Genomic DNA, 14,636 nt, shown 5'->3' on the forward strand with positions numbered 1-14,636 from the left:
TTTTAATTATTTCAGGAGTCCCTGTTCAGGTTACATCAAAATATGCTCTCAACTCCAGAAACGGATACAACAAACAATAATGGGGGGGCACAAATTAGGGGCAATTTTTGAGTACAGTTACCATTAAATACTTAGAAAGTTGCTAGAAATAGATGAGAAGGCTTAATGTGCATTTATTGAAATAAAGTAAATCAGTAACTATAACAATTATCACTCAGCATACTTCTCAAGTGTACCTCATTACGAAGAGCGTACCTAATTTGGGGGTATTAAAAAGTTCATGTTCCTTGAAGTTCCACATTGAACGGGTCTGTCGTGCATTTAGTGTGAGGAATTTTTTGACTGAGCTTCTTCTTTCCGCTTTTTCCCGGTTAGAGGTCGCCACAGCGCATCATCTGTCCGCTCATGATTGGCAGTAGAGTTTTGCGGTGTCCAGTTGCCAGCCCGGCGCCCAACATTCCGCGCGCGCGCGCGCGCGCACACACACACACACACACACACCCTAGGGCCAATTTTTGGAGTGTCCAATCCACCCTCCGTCTTTGGGATGTGGGAGGAAACCGGTGATATCCATGGTAAATAGAAACGATTCATATTAATTCATTTAAAGATCGTTTTTATAAGTAAATCCAACATATTTTGACCATCCTTGACCTTCCAAGATGAAGTTGTTAGTAAGCCGTTAGTATATATTCTCATTTTGCCTATTTGTTCCACATTATGAAGGCTAGTGCTCTTCATTGAGGGGATGCACTAGCCCTCATAATGTGGAACAAATGTGCTAAATGTGGAACAAACACTGATAGCTTTCTAACAACTTCATCTGGGAAGGTCAAATGATGGTTAAACATGTTGGTTTTAGTTATGAAAAAAGATATTTAGATGAATTAATATGATTCTTTACTATTTAACATGGATATCAGTAAAAAAATTCCTAACACCGAATGTGTGACAGACCCTTTTCAATGTGGAACTTCGAGGAACATGAACTCTTTAAGACCCCAAATGAGGTACGTTCCTCATGAGGTACATATAGAGGAAGGTTGAGAATTATGAGGTATTTACCTATTGACATGTATAATCAGTTTTCTCAAAAAAGGCTCCAAGTTTAGGAGGCACGAAGCAAAATTGGGGGAGCCCCTAGAAATTAGGAAGAGTTGAAAGGCATGCATCCAAAATCAATTCTATGTTTCTTCAAAGAGCTTCTCGAGGCAGTCGCGTTCAACCTGCGCTGTATGAGAAACGTTAACAGCTAAACAGCTCGGTGAGGTGAGCGAGAAACCACAAGCACAGCAACCCATAATGCTACAAAGTAAAGAGTGCGGTACGAGAGGCCGCGAGACGGGGAAATCATCGACCCACCTGAAACTGACTGCTGTGACTAAAGCACGCGCACCTGCTGAAGAGGAACTCGAAACGCGGTTTGAACAGTAATCTCAAGGAACAACGGTAAGGCGTGAAATGGATGTTAACGGTATTCTGTTTAATAATGCTTTGTTACTTAACAGCAGAACAAGGGGATTATGTTTAGCTATTGCTTGTCTCGTTGGAAAACGTCTTTATATGTATTTTAAAAACCATGAACAAAGACAGGGAGCGTGTGATTGGGAGTTATGGATTTTAGTACCACTCTTTTTAGACGCCACAACTAAAACTTGAAATTCTGTGGGATAATGTACAGCCACTGTCTTACCTGTTTCCGTTGTATCAGTAGCAATAATCAAGTTCTTTATCATTTTATTTTCCCTTGTCGCTTTGTATGCATGCAAAAGCAGTTATACTGCGAAAACGTTTAGATATAATGCAGTTTTTATGTTGCCCCCCCTCCCTCCCCAGTACCACAATAAGTGTTCAGATAGAAGAAGCATAGCTCTCAACCTTCCATCTCCAAAATGAGGAACATTAGCCTTCACAACGTGGAACAACGGTCAAAATGTGGCACACATACTAAATAGGGTTGTCACCTTTTTAAATGCCCAAAGTGGGACAAATTTGGTACAAACATCAGATTTTGCAGGCCAAAACATACCCACAGCCAGTACAATGGACAGACTCCATTTGCCTAGGACACTAGTTGACCAAAGGCCGGTCCGGTTGACAGTACAGATCTAATGGCTGTTCAGAGTATTGTACTGCCTCTTTTGTTTGTATTTATTTTTCTTTTTAAATAAAAGTTTGATAAGTTGCCAAGGAGTCTGTCCTTGCTATCACTAGTTGCATGTATTACTGACAAAACCCCTTAAACTCATGATTTCCTATAAGTGCATTATAAATGCAGTATTTAATAATTGGCTGTTGCATTCCTATTATTATCCTATGATAAACTATGTAGTTGCTGGAGAAATGGTTCTTGTTCGGCATTAGTAAACAGACTAATGCTGCTTGTTAAGAACATTACAAAAAAAAAACTTTACCGCAGTCCTGTAAACGCTGTTCAAAGTCTGTCAAATGAATAAAGAGAGATGACAAATGTCTGTATGGATGTGTGCATGTTAGCACACATGCCCACTGCCACTTGCTAGAGAAGGAAGTTGGTATAATGGTTAAGATATTTGCCGTACAGACACAACGTGCCAGGTGCAAGGTTTAATTCTCACATGAGTTAATTGGCTAGGGTTAAAATGGCCCACACGGGCAGTTACCCAAGTACTAATCTATGAATCTAATCTCTTGCTTCTATGTAGTCTTTCCAACAACCAACCCTATAAAGCTATGCAGCCTACCAGAACCTAAACTCCAACCCTAAAGCTCTTGCCAAGTTCTCAACACGAGTCCTCGCTCTCTTACCCTAAATCTCCACTCCCTCTCCCTAACCGTATAGTCCCAGATCACTCCCTAATCCTAAATCTCCAATTCTCCCTCCTTAAATATAACATTTCCAGTCACTACATAACCCTGACACTCCCCTCCTATTTTCTAAGCCTAAAATGGACCCCTGCTCCCAAATCCTAAAATCCCCCTCCTGCTCACTGCCTGCAGCTGCCTGCCTGAACTCGTATTTGAGTTTGAGGACCAACAGCCCATATGAGCTACAAGGCACTCAAGTATCTGGCTTCAAGACAGTGTTTTTTAATTGCTTGGAACCTGAGTGTCTGTAGTGGTCCCGAATAACAGCATCAAGAAATCAATTAAATGGAGTAGTGAAGACCATGGATCTTGCAAATAAGCAGTTTATTGTTCAAAACCAGAAATAAAAACAGGTAAGTGCTTTCACATCCACCAGATGCTTCCTCAGACCTCATAATCATCACACATCACTTCCTTCATATACACATCCCACATTTTATTAACTAATTAGCACTTACCAAAAACTTACTATTAAAACATCATATCACTTACATTTACTATAAAACATTGCTAACATTTCCCATAAAACACATATTTACAATTATAAAACATGAATTATATTATTTAAATCTCCTAGCCGCCGAGTATGGTTTGATAGAGGCTCTATCACTCAGCCCAGGTGATTTATCAGCCTGCAGCTCAATGATCCAATGCAATTCATTCTGCTCAGTAACATTCTTCATATCACCTAAACGTGGGTTTGAAGCTATACATCGTATAACCATGAACTGAAAGCTATGTGTACTCTGTATTATGTGTCTAGCTAAAGCACTTCTCTCGCTGTCTCTATTGCGAATAGCCATTAAGTGTTCCCTTACTCTATCACAAAGGGAGCGATTGGTGATGCCCACATAATAAGAATGTCAATCTCTGCACTCTGCTAAATAAATCAGATCCCTGGTGGTGCATGTAGCATTCACTTTAAATTCATATCTAACCCCAGTTGTTGGATGTACAAAGATATGTCTAAACGTATGTTAACATGCCTTGAAAAGACTTTACTTGAACGTGGATTATCTTTTATACAAGCAGCTGAAACACAGTATGTAGACAATGTTAGATTTAAAAAGTTTTGCTCACAACATAATGCTTAAAACATTGTATAAAAATGACGGCCCAATGAATGAGTTCAAAAAGCCAAGTATATTTATGCCAGAACTAAATGCTACTGTAGAAACGTTTTGTAGAGTCTGTGAGAATGACATTAAGCTGTTGTTGACTAATAATGATAAACGCATGCAAAGAAAGTTCCATAACTTAGGCAATTAATAGAAAGCTTTATCTGATTTGCGTAATGATACATCTATATGTATCAGTCCAGCTGACAAGGGGGGGGTATTGTGATCCTTGATGCTGAATGTTATAAAAATGGAATGCTTAGTTTGTTAGATGATGGAAAAGTTTATAAGGTTATAACACTATCAGAGATGGATCTGTTATGTAGTTATGTGTTTAAAATGTTAAATGATTGTTATATGAGTAACATAATTTCTAAGCAATTGTTGGAATATTTGTTTAGCTTTGCATCCTGTTATTCCAGTGATACAAGGTCAACCTAAAGTACACAAGGATGCACAAGCTCCACCACTGAGACCTATTGTGTCCGTCCGAGGTTCGGTCACTCACTCCCTATCTGTATATGGTGAAAAGTTTTTGAGACCGGTATTAGATAAATCTAAGTATGTATTGAGAGATACAAAGCAATTTATATGTGATTTAGACTTAATGGTAACAGGACATGAGCAACAACTTAAAGAAGCCTTGTTAGTTACCTTAGATGTCAGTTCGCTTTTTACTGTGATACCGCATGCTCATGGCATAGATGTAGTGAAACAGTATTTATGCATGAACAGTACTTATGATATAATACATATAGATCTTTTATGTATGTTATTGGAGCTGATTTTAACTGGGCGTTGCCATAGGCACGTCCTGTGCGAATAGTTTTGACAACCTGGTATTAGCATACTGGGAAGAATATGAAGTTCTGGCAAATAAAAAGTATAGTGAGCACGTTTTTCTATATAAGTGTTTTGTTGATGACCTTTTTTGATTTGGATCAGTTCATATGAGCAGTTGTTACAGTTTGAGTATTTGAATGGAAGCACAAGTTTTTTAAAGTTTACACACACAATATCCATAGATAAGGTAGACTTTTTAGATGTCACGGTAATTAAAGATCAGTATGGCATCTTTTCTACATGGATGCATAGGAAATCGTGTTGTAGAAATAATGTTTTGTCACGTGATAGTATGCATCCATCATATATTTATAAAAATATAATTAAAGGACAGGGAATGCACATCTCTAGCTTGAATAAAGAAGATATTTTTCTCACTGATATTAACAATTTTAAGTATGAGTTGTCTGAACGTAAATATAAATCAAAAGAGATAGATGATAACCTTAGGTTAATGATGGATTTAAGGAAGACAACAGCAAAACCATATTTATTAGATATGAATGAAGATAGTGAAAGTAACCTAAGTAATGCTGCCACTGGTTTTAATGGCAATGTAGTTAGAAAAAAATAGTTCCACTTATGTTAGAATACTCAGTGATTTTTATAGGGTTATGGACATTGTAAATAAAAATTGGTTCATTCTGAAATCAGAAGTGCAGAGATTGCCATTCTTATTATGTGGGCATCACCAATCGCTCCCTTCGTGACAGAGTAAGGGAACATTTAATGGCTATTCCCAATAGAGACAGCGAGAGAAGTGCTTTAGCTAGACACATAATAATACAGAGTACACATAGCTTTCAGTTCATGGTTACACAATGTATAGCTTCGAACCCACGTTTAGGTGATATGAAGAATGTTACTGAGCAGAATGAATTGCACTGGATCATTGGGCTGCAGGCTGATAAACCACCTGGGCTGAATGATAGAGCCTCTATCAAACCATACTTGGCAGCTAGGAGATTTAAATAATATAATTCATGTTTTATAATTGTAAATATGTGTTTTATGGGAAATGTTAGCAATGTTTTATAGTAAATGTAAGTGATATGATGTTTTAATAGTAAGTTTTTTGGTAAGTGCTAATTAGTTAATAGAACGTGGGATGTGCATATAAAGGAAGTGATGTGTGATGATTATGAGGTCTGAGGAAGCATCTGGTGGATATGAAAGCACTTACCTGTTTTTATTGCAGGTTTTGAACAATGAACTGTTTATTTGCAAGAGCTGTGGTCTTCACTACTCAATTTATTGGATTTGTTGCTGCTATTTTTCATTGCTGGAGCAAGTGAAGTTTGGCTGCAGTGGCTATGTTCTTTCTTTTCTTCAGTGGTCCCGAATAGCAAGACTTTAAGTTCTTTTTTTGTTTTGTATAAAATCATTTGGTAATAGATGTAACTGAATTTAAGTTATTTACAATTTCAGAAAAATATATTTCTTGTAATACTGTTTGTAGAGGGGGTTCTTGCAGAAAGATTATACTAAATGCAGAAAGAGGTATTAGGAAAATACAATTTGTATACAACAAAAACACATTGACTCTCATCCACAAATTGTATTCACTAATTTAGTGTTTTCCTTTTAAAATGGCAGAGTATCATCAGAATCACCCAGCAAATACATCCTGCCTACTTAAATATACACATTTTGTAATTAATTACCAAATAAATCACAGTAGCACTCTCCATGGAAATATATAGCATTCAATATTAAGAAATAAGTTAAAAATAATTATTTAACACTAAATGGTTATCACATATTAATCATACAAAAACTAATGTTATAAAAAAGGACAAAATAATGAAATACAATTTTGACGAAGTCCTGTTTGCCATTTTAGAATGAAAGCTCTGTATCAGTGAATAAAGTCTATGGTTGTCAGTCAGAGTATTTTTTGTTTTTTTTATATTTTCAGACTGTGTAGAGTCCTTTTTTGGTTAACAGTTTGTGTACACTTACATCAAAGAGTAGATGTTAACATCCAGCATTCTTAGAGTATTTTAAGTAATTAAAGTTATAAGACTTATCCATGTAACATACATGAAGTGGTCATTCTCTGTCCTTTTTTGGCCATAAGAGCAAAGGTAAATATGACATATGAACATATATGAGGATATTTTAGTGTAGCTAATCAAATGTCATGTTTGTGAGGTGGGAGAAAACCCACACAAATCTAAAACGAACATGTAAATCTCCGCAAAGACAGTAGCAGGATGGCAGCATTCAACCTTGAACCGTAGCTCTGTGAGACAGAAACATTTTATCATTAAACAGCTGAGATGCCCAATATAGAGCATCAGTGGTTGTGATGGAAATAACACACCCAAAAGCTAGTGATGTAGAGTTGTAGCTCCTTTTCACAATTTCAAATGAATATTGAGTCTATTATAGGTTCATAGGTAAGTACTAGATGATCTTACAAGCCTTGCCAATAATCCATATTCAAAAGTTCCCTTCAGGCTGAAAGACACCAATACAAGATGGAGAGCTACCTCAAATTCTCCCCGGTACAATTATCTAGATTTACCTTGAAAGTGGCAAGGGTGCTTGATGTATAGTGGAGGTTCACTCCAGATGTGAGAGATAGATTCATATCCCAGAGCATATCAGGCCAATGGGTTTTGTTTATCTGTCGATGGAGGTTTAGTTTTTTTTAACCTAGTATTTGAGGAACCATTTCTTCTGTGAAGGACTAGAAAGTCAAAGAGGATTGGATCTTTCATGGATCCAAAGACTAGAAAAAGTTCTGTCTGTTCTATAAGCTTTTGGGGGCTACTGATGTTTTTGGTTAGGAAACTCTGTGGTCTCTCGATCTGAATGACATGTTTAGACAAATACATGCCAGATGGAGGGAGCATTATACTCAATAATGGGACTGATGAGATAAAAGGAAAGCATATTTAAGACTTCTTTGTATCTAGAAATCTATTTAGAAATTAGGTGAGCATGACAGACTTCTCCAACTAGTACATAGATGTGGTGATCAAAAGATAAAGACTTAGCTACTAGAATGCCTAAATCACTTCCAACAAATGTGGTTTGTGAAAATTATCAGCCAAAGGGCCTAGCTCTTTTACAACATGATATGGTACAGGAAAAATATCAACCAGACTGCCAAGATGTCCTACAACAGAAGATGGAATGGGAAAGCTATCAACCAGAGTGTCTAGATCTCTTAAACAGAATATGGAATGGGAAAGTTATCAACCAGAGTGCCAGAATGCAAAAATTATCAACCAGAGTGCCTAGATCTCTTACAACAGAATATTGTAAGGGAAAATTGTAAACCAGAGTGCCTAGATCTCTTACTATAGACTATGGTAGCGGAAAATTACCAATCAGAGTTCCTAGATCTCTTACAACAGAATATGGTACAGGAAAATAATCAGCCTGAATATCTGGATCTCTTACTACAGTATATAGTATGGGAAAATTGTCAGGCAAGAAAAAAGTAGTACTCCACACCGTCAAAAGCTTTAATAGAATGACAAAGCCATCTTATGTAAGACATTGATTAAGGATAGTTTATATCTGAAAGCGTTGTCGTTCTATTAAAGCTTTTCACGGTGTGGAGTACTACTTTTTTCTTGCTTGGAGTTGCTGTTTTGTATTCCTTCACTTTTTCACTGGCTCACCTCCTCCTAGTGATGGGAAAATTGTCAACCAGAAAGTGCCTAGATCTCTTACAACATTATATGGTATGGGAAAATTATCAGCCAGAGTGCCCAGATCTCTTACTACAGAATGGCACAGGAAAATTATCTGCCAGAGTGCCTGGATCTCTTACAAGAGAACATGGTATGTGAAAATTATCAGCTAGAGTGCCTAGATCCCTTAGAACAGCATATGGTACTGGTAAAATATCAACTAGAGTATCTAGATCTCTTACAATAGAATATGGTAAGGGAAAATAATCAACCAGGGTGCCTTGATCTCTTACTACAGAATATGAAATGGGAAAATGATCAACCAGAGTGCCTAGGTCTCTTACAACAGAATGTGATGCAGGAAAATTATCAAACCAAGAGTGCCTAAATCTCTTACAACAGACTCTGGTGTGGCAAAATAATCAACCAGAGTGCCTAGATCTCTAACTTCAGAATATGGAATGGGAAAATGATCAACTAGAGTGCCTAGATCTTTAACTTCAGAATATGGAATGGGAAAATTATTAACCAGAGTGCCTATATCTCTTACAACAGAACATGGTATGGGAAAATTATCAACTAGAGAGTGCCTAGACCTCTTACAGCAGACAATTGTGTGGGATAGTTTTCATCTGGAGTGCCCAGATCTCTTACTACAGAATGTGGTACAGGAAAATTATTAACCAGAGTGCCTATCTTGTGCAACAGAATATGGTACAGGAAAATTAACAACCAGAGTGCCACAATCTCGTATAACATAACATGGTATGGGAAGATTATCAATCAGAGTGCCTAAATCACTTACAACAGAATATGGTATGGGAAAATGTTTTGTTTACCAAAATTAATTATACTACATTTCTTTCACTTTTTATTTGGCAGCATTGTCTTTGAACCAGTTGGTAACAACGTGTAACCCATGTTAGACCATTGTGAGTTTGTGGAAGACTGAAAAACAACCCCCAGTTTACAGTGGCCAACATTGTATGAATCCCGGGTAATACAGTTTGTAATGTGAGATTGTGCAGTTGTAATACCTGCCTTGTACTTAATGGGATTGGTTCAGGGGGCATCGGCTCTTCTGCACAAATGGTATTATGCAAAATAACATTTCTCAAAAAGTCAAAAGTGCTGTTACTAAATGTTGGTTCTACAAGACAGTAAACTTAATGCCTTGTCTTCATTCTGCAGTTCCATAGTAGACTGCAACATTTAGAAACAATTATGTAAAAAATGAGAAACTTTGTCTCACTCTGTTTACCAGCTTTCTGATGTTTTGTACCATAACACTAGATGTTCAGGTACAAACGTATTGCTATAGGACAGGTTCCCATACTTTTTCCCACAGTACTGCTTACTGTGTGTTGGGTGGTCTTTTATATAAATTGCTGCGCAGTCTATTGATATGTTTTCTTTTTTAGTTTGTACACATTTTCACATTGTCTTAATCTTATCCCTGTGAGTTAATTTTATTCTGTTTGCAATGTTTGCATGTTTATCGTCTAGATTTAAGATGCCATTATATTTAGTATCTTACACTTAAAGAGATTATTTAGTCCTAATGGTCTGTGGTACCTTGTTACTGGTTAAGGAAATACTAAAGCTAACTGTTAGCCTTTTGTTAGCATTTTTTTTTTGTTTTAGGGAAGTTGTTTACCCCTGTTGTACAGCACTTAAATTTCTAATAATGCACAAGTAACAGAAATTTACACGTGTCATTGGAGGTTGCTGCAGGTGTAAACCTGTCTTCTCACAAGGTGCAGAAATCATGGACTTTAAGTAGGGAGTTGCAGTGGGAGGATATCTTGTCTATAATAAAATACAGTATTTTTATGAATTGTTTAATGCTATGTGGAATTTTTGTCAATGAACTCACATTCTCACCATTCTGCTTTAGTAAACTGACCATGATCCTTCTCAGCAGTACACTTTAATTTAAAAAAATCTTTGCTTAACTGACAGCCCCATTGGGATGTCAATCAAGTTAGCACTGCCAACACATGCACAGACTAAGACAGTACATTCTAATGTAAACAGTCATAAAAATCTGTAAAAATTAAGTATCAGAGCTCCTTCGGGATGTTAACATTTGCGTTAGTCGACCAACTGAAGGTAAATCATTTATTGGGAAACTGGAGAGGGCGACACTCCCAAAACAAACAAAAAAAATTTGTGAAATTTTTAATGAAGACAGACTTCCATTTGCAAGGCTGATTTTGATTTAGATATTCAGTGACTGTTTTTATGATGCCTTTGTTAAATCAAAGTTTATAAGTAGTTATTAAGTTTGCACTCCACTTATACAGTGGGGCTCTGATACTTAATTTTTACAGATTTTTGCAATTGTTTACATTAAAATGCACTGTCTTAGTTTGTGCATGTGTGGGCAGTTATAACTTGATTGATATCCCAGTGGGGCTGTCAATTAAGCAATGATTATTTTTTCTTACAATGCATTTTGTGGAAAATAAACAGTATGAAGCAATGTCCAACCATGCCTCTTGACCTCTTATTATAAGAATTCATGACAAATCATAAAATTATCTATTTATTTAAATAATCAAGAGTAAGGGTGAGCAAAGAACAGTAATTACGGATAGGTTTTAAATACTACTCTTATAAATGTAGAACGTTGCTGGATTAACAGGTTTCACATAAGAGGGATAGACCAAAAATATAAAGCAAAAAAAACAACTTTAAAATCAATTTCAGGTAAGCCGTATATACATTCTAGAGAAAAGAAAAATGCCTGGATTTCAATGGCTGGCAGTATTCCTACATGCCTGCAAGGGATTTGATGCAAAACAAATACAATACTTTTGATGGTATTTAGATGAGATATCTGTGCTAGTTTGCTGATAATGTAGGTGAGCAAATGATTTGCATTTTAATTTCTTTCATTTTTTTTTCTTTTGGATGGAAGAATAAAACACTGAATAAACTGCCATTTAAAATGGTTGGCAACATTCCTGTGCCCTGCAGCCACTTCCCAATTCAAGTTACACCAGGCGCAGTGCTTGCTACTGCGCATCCTGTTTTATCTTAATGTAAATAATCAGTGATTGTTTATCTTTTTAATAATTCTGTTCCCCTTAAAAACAACAATGGTACATAACTGTGACAAAGTCAAGTTGTGGGAAGCTGGTTTTTATCATAGGTTCAGAAGACAAACTACTACAGAGATTTAAAATCAGTAACTATAGCTTGTTAGCAGAATGGTACTGGTTAAGCAATTGGCACCTTGGTGAAAAGGCCATGAAGGCGTGAAGGGGTTAAATCTTAATATTTTATTTAACATTGGTTTACTGGGAAAGTCCAACTTGGAATGAAGCCAATTTTCAGCAGAGGCCCAGGGAGAAACGCTCCAGATGCATGTCTTTGTAATGTGGGAGGAAATCCACACAGACACAGAGAGGACATGCAGACTCCAAACATAAAGCACCGCAGCCAGGAATCAAACTGGAGAACCTCTTGCTGTGAGGCAACAATGCAACTGCTCCACTACTGCACTGTCCCCAGTATGCAGGGGTGAAGTACCCAACTTCAGAAATTATTTATATATACATATGTTATGTTTGTGTATGTGTGTACATATATGTTTGTGCATTTGTTCCATTGGTTTGGTCAACAGGGAGTTTTGTCAGCATCTGTTTAATACCCCGCATTTGGTCATCTGTACAGATAGTCAACAGGTGTGCAAGATCGACAGTCCCTGGGTAGTGGAATATTCCCTTTCCCATGAATTGTGCAGTCTCAGAGTTAGTATATATAATTAGCAGGGGGTGGAGGGTGTTGTTTATGTTTTTTTTTTTTAAATAATATTTGCATGTGCCGAGAAGCAACCTGGGTGCATGCATACTTGGAAGTCAACATTTCCATTTTTGATGTAGAGTGGTTTACCTTCAGGATGTCAACATTCACGTTAGTCGACCAACTGAAAGTAAATCATATATATACATATATATATATATATATATATATATATATATATATATATATATACAGTATAAAGCAACAGCTACCATGCAGAGTTCAGTCCCGGAAATGTTGCAAAATTACATAAAATCGAAGGAATAGCCAGTCTGTAGTAAAAATCAAAATTGTTGTTTATTAGTGCACTCAGTAGGTTAGTGCTTTCACAAGTTAGCTTCTTCAGACCATATAACTGAGTGCACTAATAAACAGCAATTCTGATTTTTACTACGGACTGGCTATTCCTTGGATTTTATGTAATTTTGCAACATTTCCTGGATTGAACTCTGCATGGTAGCTGTTGCTTTATACCACCTTGATTTTAGCCTGTTTTTTGTTGTATGTATATGTATATATATATATATATGTGTGTGTGTGTGTTAGCACAAAAAATGTTTTTCGCATAAGTTTTAATGAAGACAGACTTGCTTTTGCAAGGCTGATTTTGATTTGGATATGTAGTGACTGTTTTTATGATACCTTTGTTAAATCAAAGTTTATAAGCCATTACTAGGCTTGCACTCCACGTATACAGTGGAGCTCTGATATGTAATTTTTACAGATCTTTGCGATTGTTTACATTAAAATGCACTGCCTTAGTTTGTGCATATGAGGGCATTGCTAACTTGATTGACATCCCAGTGGGGCTGTCAGTTAAATGATGATTTTTTTTTTTTAGCATGTATTTTGTGGAAAATAAACAGTATGAACCATGCCTCTTAACCTCTTATTACAAGAATTCATGACAAAACGCAAAAGTATTTATTTAAATAAACTAGATTAAGGGGGAGCAAAGAACCAAAATTAAGGATAGGTTTTAAATATTACTCTTATAAACTTAAGACTGTTGCTGGATTAACAGGTTTCACTTAAGAGGGATAGGCCAAAAACATAAAGCAAAAAAAAAAAATCAATTTCAGTTGAGTGGTATATACAGTGGATATAAAAAGTTTACATACCTCAGTTAAAATGCCAGGCTTTTGTGATATAAAAAATGAGACCACAATAAATCATTTCAAAACTTTTCCCACCTTTAATGTGACCTATAACCTGTACAATTCAATTGAAAAACAAACAAATCTGTTAGGGGAAAAAATATAAAAAATGTACAATACGCTGGTTACATAAGTGTGCATACCCTTAAACTAATACTTTGTTGTGTGTGCACACACTTAAACTAATACTTTGTCGAAGCACCTTTTGATTTAATTACAGCATTCAGTCTTTTTGGGTAGGAGTCTGTCAGCATGACTCATCTTGACTTGGCAATATTTGCCCACTCTTCTTTGCAAAAGCGCTCCAAATCTGTCAGATTGCGAAGGCATCTCTTGTGCACACCATCAAAGATTTTTGTTTCCTCACATAACTTAGTGACATCCACAATGTTCCTATCTATAATTCTATCATGGTAACTGGCTAGTGGTTCCACATTTGCATTTCTATTCTAGGGAGTTGAGTTATAAGGCTAACAATCTCTCAAAAAATTGAACTGGAGGCCCTACATGATTTAGAGAATAACAATGATCTGGTTATCCTCTCTGCTGATAAGCTGGGGTGGTTGTGGTCATGAACTGGGCTCAATATGATACTGAGGCACAAAAACAACTTAGAGATGGGTGACACTATGTGAAGATGCCTTTGGATCCAGAATTCAGATTTAAAAAACAGATTGATTATTTTTTATTATCTGCTAAGCAGGAGGGAATTATCTCCGACACAACTATGTATAATCTTAAAGTGTCGGACCCTATTAATCAATATATTTATTTTTTACCTAAAATTCACAAGGACCCTTGTAACCCACCAGGCAGACCAATTGTTTCAGGCAGAGGTTCACTTATTGAGTCTCTGTCACAATTCCTCACCAAATTTCTGCAGCCACTACTAAAATGGGTCCGCTCAAGAATCAAGGACACTACTAAATTTCTTCAGATCATTTCCAAAACCCATTTGGAGCAGGGGTGGTTATTATGTACACTAGATGTTAGTGCACTTTACACCAATATACCACATGAGGCCAGTTTGGAAGCCATAGAATATTGACTATACAAATCGGATCTCTATCAACCTGGTTTCAACACCTTCCTGATATGCCTCACTGAACATTTCCTTACCAAAAATGTCTTTTTCTACCAGGAACAATGCTATTGGCAAATTAAAGGAGCAGTGATGGGGGCTTTCTTTGCCCCCATATATGCAGACCTTT

General features: G+C 36.5%; 1 protein-coding gene across 1 annotated transcript in view; it reads left to right on the forward strand.

Moving 5' to 3' along the window:
- Window positions 1-1,083: 1,083 nt before the first annotated feature.
- Window positions 1,084-14,636, forward strand: part of KCTD19 (potassium channel tetramerization domain containing 19) — a 955,229-nt gene continuing 941,676 nt past the window's right edge. The window contains exon 1 of the mRNA XM_044079536.1: window positions 1,084-1,449. The gene's annotated coding sequence lies outside the window, so the exon portion shown is untranslated. The remainder of the gene's footprint in view (window positions 1,450-14,636) is intronic.

The sequence above is a fragment of the Protopterus annectens genome, chromosome 8.part0 (assembly GCF_019279795.1).
Source record: "Protopterus annectens isolate FY-2018-M chromosome 8.part0, PAN1.0, whole genome shotgun sequence".
Classification (NCBI taxonomy): Eukaryota; Metazoa; Chordata; order Ceratodontiformes; family Protopteridae; genus Protopterus; species Protopterus annectens.